Here is a 9,934-nt window from a genome sequence, read left to right on the forward strand (position 1 = left end):
TCCAGGGTGAAACCTGTCCTGTCCAAGGTGTCGGTGTCCAAACAATCACAAAATAACCTCCTGTCTCCCTTGAGCTGGCATCCCACTCTGCTGGCTTTTCTGTAGGGTGTTTTCCATAGAGTCCATGCCACTAAAGATCCTAAGAACATCTTTCACTCCGGTGGGATCTTATGCGTAGTGCTTCTCTGGCTTGTATCACCTCTACTTCCCTGATCTCATTCTTTCATTCCCTTCCTGTCCACCTTGGACTGGATGAAGGGTGACTCTCTCCTGTGGCAGTGAAATCTGAGCTGTGACCAATGGACCTCCTCCTCTCGTGGCAAAAAATAGAGGACAAAAAATATATAACCTTCATGACATTAAACACTGCGGTTAAAAATACCAAGGTCCTGGAAAAGGAAGAACTGTTACATCTCAGTGAGCAAGAGAGTGCTTAAAGAATTGAGGCACAATTGATACCAGTGTTTGGGTTCCACCAACAGCATCTAGCCTTGACCTTGCTCAAAAGCATGTTATAGTTTCCACCCAGCTATGGCTGATTGCTCCTGCTGCAAGCACTCCACTGCTTCATGGGCTCCTTGTTTATTAACCCAAACATTGTTTATTCCCCCTTTAATTCTGAATTGTTACTATTTTACAGAACATCAGAGGATGTAGCCCTTTCTTTTTACAATTACTTGTACATACCTATGTTTTTAGCAGTGGGAACTAGACAACTTGCTGAAGGACTTGCCTTTCTAGCAAGTTCCTTGTTTTCTGCAAGACAATTTCTGAACTTCCAGACAAATGCCACTAGTGCATTCAGCTTTTCTATGTAAAAACCAAAAGTGAGTCCTGCAGAATAGGAGGCATTTTAAAGCAGCAAATTTGTGGGTTTTTTTTTTAATTCAGTCTGCTGCTGCAGGCCATGTTTGTGTGCTCTAGTGACAATCTCTCTGGATTTATAACATGCATTCTGAAGAGGAAGGTCTCTGTTTTCTAGGAATGCGTGTGGTTGATACAGTCTTCCTGGGTTTCTAAGACTGAAATTACTACTTCCTAGGCTATGCAACACTGCTCCACACACACAGGTTATTGTGGGCTTTAGTTATGATAGAAATGTATGCACTTAAGTCTCTTCTGGAGACATGAAAGAATTTTTTTACTCTGCTTTGCTTTATGAGCTCTCCTGAAATGTGGTCTCCACTTCAGAGACACTGATATAATGAATTATTTTCTAATATCCCATGGAAATATCAGCCTTTATATACTGAGGCCAAAATAAATACAGACTAAAGACTACATCCACACTCTCCTCAGGAGCAGGCTGGAGGCTTGTATTTCAGGACCCTGTTCTGCATTGCCCACACTATCATGATGCCTCCATGTTCTGCCTTGCCTTCTGAAGCACAGTGTTGACTCAGCATTAGCCATGTACTGCCATCACCAGACACTGCGGTAGGTCTCGTAGGCTCTGGCTAAACAGATGCAGACCCAGCTATGTCTCTCCTTGTCTTAGTCTAGAGATATACCAGCTTGGGCTATCTCTGACAGATGCGTGTGGAGAGTGGAGGGGGGTGTCTTGCTTCCAGGCAGCGGAAAAAAAAAGGGGCAAATTTTAGGGTGAACTCAGGCCCATTCCAATACAGTTGAAAATCGACATAGAAGTACCTAAGAAGATCTATCTTAGATCTGGGGGGTCTTGGCTTCTAGATAAAAAGACTAACATGCTTGAAAATCCCTTTGCTATTGTTTGGCACTCCATCAGTAACAGCCAATTCCCTTTCTACCTAAGACCTCTGTGAACTATCCTGGTCCTTCCCCAAAACAAAAGCAACACCCATGGAATACATTCCCACCAGGTTTTGTAATGAAGTGTCCCTGTTTCCCAGGAGTGCATCTTTCCAAATGCAGCGTTCGGGACAAAGTTTGAGACATTCAGTTCACCTGAAGGATAGGGTTGAAGCCATTTTTGAATGTGTTGCCAACCCTGTTTTTAAAGCCTAGGGAGAGGAAGAGCACAGTGTTCCCTTCCTGACATGTAAATGTTGTTGGATGTTTTTTTTAAAGTTTGTGGCTCCCTGTAATTGCAGTTTTGACTTTAGGACTAAAGAGGCAAATTTGTTTGCATTAGGTTTCTAACCCTGTTCATTCTGTCATGGAATTGCACACATTATTCCAATCATAGCAGGGCAGTCCATAGCATCTTTAAATACCGTGTAGCCAGACCAGTTTCTCTGAAATCAAAGGCTTGGGGCATATTTTGTTTATTTTGCTTCTTTTAAATAAAGAGACTTTCCAAACAAAAAGCCAAACAAATTATCCTGTGGCCTTCCTAGATTTGTTCTGCTTCAGTAAAACGGAGATGTAGGACAAGTCAAAGTATATTAAGGAACAATGGAAAAACAGGGAGTAATTCGCATTTATTTTTTTCTTCTTTGTGTTGAAGAGCTCCCTAAACAAAAGCAGCAATCTTTCAGGGTCTGAATCTGGGCATCCTTGAAATCCATGCCTGACCTCACCTCTCTGAACAACGAGCCTCCTCATAAAGAAAGCGCCAACTGTTAGCCCACTGCCCATTTGAACTTCCTCCAGCTCCAGAAGAAAAGCAAGCAAGAAATTCCACTTAGGATGCCAGCGGGTCTCGTTTGTGTGGCTGGCAGCTCTGAAGGATTCCAGATGGCTTAAGCCCTTCTTTTGAACATATCTTTTGATCTCATTTAGATTTCCTCCTGATTTCACCTGCTCTGTTGTTTACCAACTGGAGAATACACAGGTGGACGTATTAACTCCACCATAGCGAACAAATGGATTAAAGGAAGTTTACGTGCAGAAGGGAGGTTGTGTAGTACAGCTAATAGAGCTCCAGCTCCACTCCATGATTTATGATTCAGAAACCACAGTATAATTTTAACAGACAGAACGAACAAATGGAAAACCTTCTCCATCCTCAGTGTGTTTTCTGAATGTTACAACATGTACTGTTCAATCCGGTGGTCACCTACAAAGTCAAGCAAGGGAAAGAAACTTTCTTAGAATTAACTTCTGTGGACACACATTTTATCCTGTTCTCTGTTTACATATTTACAGTTCTCTCTGTTCACAAACAAGTTGTTCTTCAAACTTTCAAGCTATGTTTAGCTATCCTACTTCTTCCATAACAAGCAGCAACAAATAACTTGTACCAATGACAGTAGTCTTATTATATTAACATTGTAGCTGAACCCTGCATGTTGTGGAAGGAGGGAGAGCAGTCAGGATCATGTATTGGTATGGCACAGAAGCCAGAAGACATTAGAATGCAGCAGAAAAATAGGACGGATGAGCTGGGTCCTCATGGAGGAGGACATGAAGCAGGTCTTTTTGTAGAGACAAAGACCTTTGTTGGTTGGGTTAGTGTGTACGTTCATCTGAGAAGGGATCTTCTTGCTCCATTTAAATTCATGCGCGTAGACCACTTCTTAAGTTTAGTTTGGATTCCACGTCTGCATGTTGGCTGTGCCAAGATGACACCCAGGTGTAAAATTTTCTCCATAGAGTGGTTCCTGTAAGGTTCATGAGCTGTTTCATGTTTTTGCCAGTTTCATGGCATGCTGCCATGGACTTCAGACATCAATTCTTTGACTATGTGTTTGTATATCACTTAACATAGTCTCAGTCTCACCTGGGGCACTACACCTAAAAATAGATACTTTAATTTTAAACCTACAATGATACCCACTGGTATGGATGGGCTCAGATATCTGTCTGTCAAGACTATACAAGATACAGGCACAAGTGTGCTAATGTGAATGGTAGCATCAGAGTTACATTTCAGGCTAATCACATCATCTGCTTAGCAGTGTCCAGTCTTGCTGATAGACACAGGCTTTCACTGTCATCAGTGGGAACTGTCATTAGATTAAGAATATGCAGTCAGGGCTCAAGTTTATGTACATTTGTTTATCACTTAGTATTAAAAAAATACTTGCAGCTAAGAAGACAAGAGTTGGAGCTTTTCTCCTGGGAATAGGAAAATTTCAAGGTTTAGTGTCATCAAAAGCAACTAGAAAGAAGTACAATACCTGACGTTGCTCATAGGAAATAGATCTGGAAAACCAGTAGAGATGAGATTGGTATCTCCATTGCCCGATGCTACAGTAGATTTCTCTGTGATGCAACATTAGAGAAATTGAATTCCCTGAGAAACAACCCTGGATATGTCCTGGGTTTGCCTCCTGAGAAAGTGCAGCTTTAGTGAACCCTGTTGCTCTGCATTTGTGTTGCTCTGGGTGAGGTTCTCTCTAGAAAGCAAGAATAGCTCAGTAGTTAAGGAGCTGCCTAATGCTGGTGAACACATTGACTGAGTGATTTGCCACAGAATCTGGCATGTATAAAATTCAGCAGAGGGGAAGCCAAACCCGTTACATTTCTAGTGCTAATTCAAGTGGTTCCTTGTCCACCTCCAGCATTGCTGATGAAGAGAGACAGGTACTTCCAAACTGCAAGACAACACTAGTTCAGATGCTCTGCTTTTCACTGACTACAGACGGGGTGCCAAGGGGAACCACGCTGTTCACATACTGTGTCAAGAGTCAGTATTTCAGGAAATCCTTTTGTCTTGTCTGCATAAATGGAAACAATAAGATTTTTTTTCCAACTTCAGAAGGGCTGTTGTAAGAATAAATGTGTTAGCATACAGTGGTCGCACCACTGCAGGTATCTAACCTGGGTTCCTCAGGTTTGCTTTTATGGCTTGTAATATCTTCAGACATTTTTGGTCATGTCTTGCCAGTCAGAAGGACACACGTCCTCTGTTTCTGAAGAGGTGGCAGCACCCTTGCCTTAAAGTTCCCTGAGCTGCTCGAGGAGAGGAGGTAGAGAAATCAGGAGCAAAACTGAGTCTGGGAAGAAGGGAGACATGGGGGAAGGTGTTTTAAGGTTTGGTTTTATTTCTCATTACCCTACTCTGATTTGATTGGTAATAAATTAAACTAATTTCCCGAAGTCGAGTCTGTTTTGCCCATGATGGTAACTGGTGAGTGATCTCTCACTGTCCTTATCTCAACCTATGAGCCTTTTGTTATATTTTCTTTCCCCTGTACAGTTGACTAGGGGAGTGATAGAGCAGCTTTGGTGGGCACCTGGCATCCAGCCAGGGTCAAGCCACCACACTCCATTAGAAAATGGGACTGCTGGGGTGAACAACAAGATACACACAACTGCAGACCAGATGCAGTTGTGTGAGATGCAGACCAGAGACTAAGCATTGTTTAATGACTTGTTTTCTACTTGTTTTTAAGTAAGACTCAGAACATGGGTTGTTTTTTTTTCCCCAGAAATATTTGAGCCCTCCCCAGCCACATGATTCATACCTACTGGAAAGATATGTTTAGGTTCCCAGCCAAGTCATCCAAATGCTCTGAGCTTGCCCTTCCTGACCGTTTGCTTTAGAAGGATCTCATCTACCCAGTGTAGACTTTTGTAGCTGAGAGAACGTTCTAGATGCTATCTCTAAAGGGAAGAAACAGGCTCTTCCACAGCATGATTCTCCCCATCGTAAACAAACAAAGAAAGAAACGGAGCAGTCATTCCAGCAATGAGCTCCACTGATGAGAGAAGGAACACATGGCGGCCAGCATAGATTTAACTCACTGCCTAACATCAAACGAGATGAGACCTACTATCTTGTGATGACAGTCACACTTGTTCTTTGTCCTTCCCTCAGGGATAGGTCAGTAGGGATGCCGCTATTCTCTTATTTTCAGTGTGGTGCCCAACGGACCTGGCACGGAGATCCCTGCCTGCAGCCATTCCTGTGGCTGGCGGCTGGAAGGGCCTCCGCTGGCCACAGCATCTACTCATCCATTCACATTGCTGTTGAGTAACACGAGGCACCTCCTCCTACTCCCTTGAGGACTGAGCGTGTTGCTTTTCCTATGTTCCCAGCTCCCACAGCTGCTGAAGAGCTGCTGCAGGTTTCTCTTCTGAACAGCACAATGCCCTAATTCTAATGCAGCCTGAATATATCCCACTGAAATCAGGAATGGTTGGTGAAGGGGTCAAGTAATATTTGCAAAGGGTGATTTCCCTACAGTTTGTTTGTTTGCTTGCTTTTACTTTAAAGACACCACAATTACACCCACCAGATAGATAGCTCCAGGTTCTCAACATAGTTATGGGAAGGAAAAGCCCTAGTTAGGATTTTCTCTACTTTCCAGGTTTCAGTGGGACTTCTCAGATTAATTAGAGTTTTGAACCTGCTGTCACTGTCGTAGTAGGTGACAAGAGCATTTGCTAATATCGACATTTAAATCTCTGGTCTTCACATATGCAACCTAGTAACAATGTCCTTTCTGTGCATGTCCTGGCTGCCACTTTTGCCTGCAGTCAATGTGTGCGATCGATTTTCAACCTTAGGCAGACAGGTCTGGAAGCAAATGTTTCTCATCATTTTTCCATTGTAGACAATATTCCAAAGGTTACAGACAACTTGGAATGGTTTAAAGACTAGTCTTTTGAAGCACAGACATGAAAATGAAGCTCTGTTAACCTACACTGTGTGGCAGACGTATCTCTCAGCTCTGGAGCAGATTGTTGGTAGTAAAACCACATGAACTTTCATGTGATGTCCCTGGAAAATGCTTACACACTGACTTTATGTGCATGCAGATTGAACACGGCATGGGGATGCTTTCGTTACTCAGTATTCAAAACATTTTGTTTGAAGAAAAGTGGGAAAATAAATGTCTAAGAGGAATAAGCAGATGTTTGTTGTTAAAGATCAGCATGTTATACAATCGAGTTTACAATAACTGCTTTTAAATATAAACTAACTTCTGACCAGTGTTTTCCAATGTACTGCAAAATCTGCATGTCGTTCCTTTTGTCATTTACAAGTAAACACCCACTGGAGTGTTTTATAGTTTGTAAAATATGAAAAAGACTTTGTTCATGAGAGACTCCTTTGATTTACTGTAAGATGAAAACCTATGTGCCAGAAGCTTTTTAGTTCTCTTAATCAGAACTGAGCAAACTTTTCTTTGGCTTGACCGCTCTGATCTCATTGCCTAAACATACTAGCAAATAGCTAACAATTGTGGTGGCTTTTTTTCCTTTTTTAGCATAGCTTTCCTTCCCTCTGGACAGGGCAGATGTTGGGAGGCTAGTTCAGCAGCCAGGAAAGGCCTCTTTATCTCCTGACAGGCCTACAGTACTTGAACCCACAAAAACAACAATAATGAGGAAGCTTTCAAAATAAACAGTCCAAATGGGTGCATCTTCTTGTTCCCAGCACTTCCAGGCCAGACACTAATGCTTAGCTACTGTGCTGAGTCAGCAGCTGCGTTATAAAAAGTAATGTTAGGTTTGCAAAGGTGGAACCCTCCCCCCCAACCACTGACAAAAAGGTACAGCTGCCACAACTTCAAAATTTGTTCATCACTTATAAAAGAAGCACTGCTGCCACTATTAGATGTTTCAACCTCATTGTAGCAAGGAATATGTCTTCTCCCTGCTGTGTGCTATCACCAAGAATCACTGCTACAGTTAACAAGGTCTTCCCTTTCTCTTTTTCCATTCACCTTCCCCTTTCTCTTTCCCTTTCCTCTCCTTTTTTTGGATTTGTGCTGATAACAGTGTTGCTAATACAGGGATGTGCAATCAGTCACTGCTGAGCAGTGCTCACACAGAGTCATAGAATCATAGAATCATAGAATCGTAAGGGTTGGAAAGGACCTTAAGATCATCTAGTTCCAACCCCCCTGCCATGGGCAGGGACACCTTGCCCTAAACCATGTGGCTCAAGGCTCTGTCCAGCCTGGCCTTGAACACCGCCAGGGATGGAGCATCCACAACCTCCCTGGGCAACCCATTCCAGTGCTTCACCACCCTCACAGGAAAGAACTTCTTCCTTATATCTAAACTTCCTCTGTTTAAGTTTGAACCCATTACCCCTTGTCCTACCACTACAGTCCCTAAGGAAGAGTCCCTCCCCAGCATCCTTATAGACCCCCTTCAGATACTGGAAGGCTGCTATGAGGTCACCACGCAGCCTTCTCTTCTCCAGGCTGAACAGCCCCAACTTTCTCAGCCTGTCTTCATATGGGAGGTGCTCCAGCCCTCTTATCATCTTCGTGGCCCTCCTCTGGACTCGCTCCAACAGCTCCATGTCCTTTTTATGTTGAGGACACCAGAACTGTACGCAGTACTCCAAGTGGGGTCTCACAAGAGCAGAGTAGAGGGGCAGGATCACCTCCTTCGACCTGCTGGTCACGCTTCTTTTGATGCAGCCCAGGATACGGTTGGCTTTCTGGGCTGCAAGTGCACACTGCCGGCTCATGTTAAGCTTCTCGTCAACCAACACCCCCAAGTCCTTTTCTGCAGGGCTGCTCTGAATCTCTTCTCTGCCCAGCCTGTAGCAGTGCCTGGGGTTGCCCCGACCCAGGTGTAGGACCTTGCACTTGGCTTGGTTAAACTTCATAAGGTTGGCATCGGCCCACCTCACAAGCGTGTCAAGGTCCCTCTGGATGGCATCCCTTCCCTCCAGCATATCAACCGAACCACACAGCTTGGTGTTGTCGGCAAACTTGCTGAGGGCGCACTCAATCCCACTGTCCATGTCACCGACAAAGATGTTGAACAGGACCGGTCCCAACACCGATCCCTGAGGGACACCACTCGTTACAGGTTTCCAACTGGACATCGAGCCATTTACCACAACTCTTTGCGTGCGGCCATCGAGCCAGTTTTTTATCCACCGAGTGGTCCATCTGTCAAATTGATGTCTCTCCAATTTAGAGACAAGGATGTCATGTGGGACAGTGTCGAATGCTTTGCACAAGTCCAGGTAGATGACATCAACTGCTCTGCCGCTGTCCATCAGTTCCGTGGCTCCATCATAGAAGGCCACCAAATTGGTCAGGCAGGATTTCCCCTTAGTGAAGCCATGTTGGCTGTCACCAACCACCTCGTCGTTTTTCATGTGCCTTAGCATGTTTTCCAGGAGAAACTGTTCCAAGATTTTGCCAGGCACAGAGGTGAGACTGACTGGTCTGTAGTTCCCCAGGTCTTCCACCTTCCCCTTCTTGAAAATGGGGGTTATATTACCCTTCTTCCAGTCATCGGGAACTTCACCTGACTGCCAGGATTTTTCGAATATGATGGACAGTGGTTTAGCAACTTCATTCGCCAGCTCCTTCAGGACCCGTGGATGGATTTCATCAGGTCCCATGGACTTGTGCACGTTTAGGTTCTTAAGATGGTCTCGAACCTGATCCTCTCCTAAGGAGTCAAGGCATTTTCTACCTCTCACCCCACCCCACCAGTGAGCAGGCTGGGGGTGCACAAGGAGTTGGGAGGGGACACAGCCGAGACAGCTGAGCCCAACTGACCACAGGGATATTCCACACTGTATGATAGTATGCTCAGCAATACACTAGGGGGAAGGTTGGCTGTGGGGCTGCTTTCTGGGGACTGGCTGGGCATTAGTTGGTTGGTGGTGAGCAACTGTTTTCATTTGCATCATTTAGTCTTTCTTGGGGTTCATTTTTCTGTGTAATTAATTTTCCTTTTCATTACTATTATTATGAGTACTATTTTTACTATTATTATTATTGTTGTTGTTATTATTAACTGTTCTTGTCTCAACCCATGAGTTTTCTCACTTTTACTTTTCCAGTTCTTTTCCCCCCATCTGGGAGGGGCATGAGTAAGCAGCTGTATGGTGCTTAGTTGCCAGCTGGTGTTGTACCACAATAGTCCTTTCTGGCACTCAGCATGGGACTTTGAAGGGTTTGAGATAACAACAGATTGACCAGAATGTATTAGAAGGGGTTTATATTTGTTAACTGTTGCAGTTGATTATATTGATTCATCTGTTCTTGATATTAGTTTGTCTGATCCGTGCCATGCTCTTTTTTTTTTTTTTTTTTTTTTTTTGCTGTGCATGTTCAAGATTGGTGTTGGCTTTAGCAGT

The sequence above is a fragment of the Strigops habroptila genome, chromosome 3 (assembly GCF_004027225.2).
Source record: "Strigops habroptila isolate Jane chromosome 3, bStrHab1.2.pri, whole genome shotgun sequence".
In the NCBI taxonomy this organism is placed as follows: domain Eukaryota; kingdom Metazoa; phylum Chordata; class Aves; order Psittaciformes; family Psittacidae; genus Strigops; species Strigops habroptila.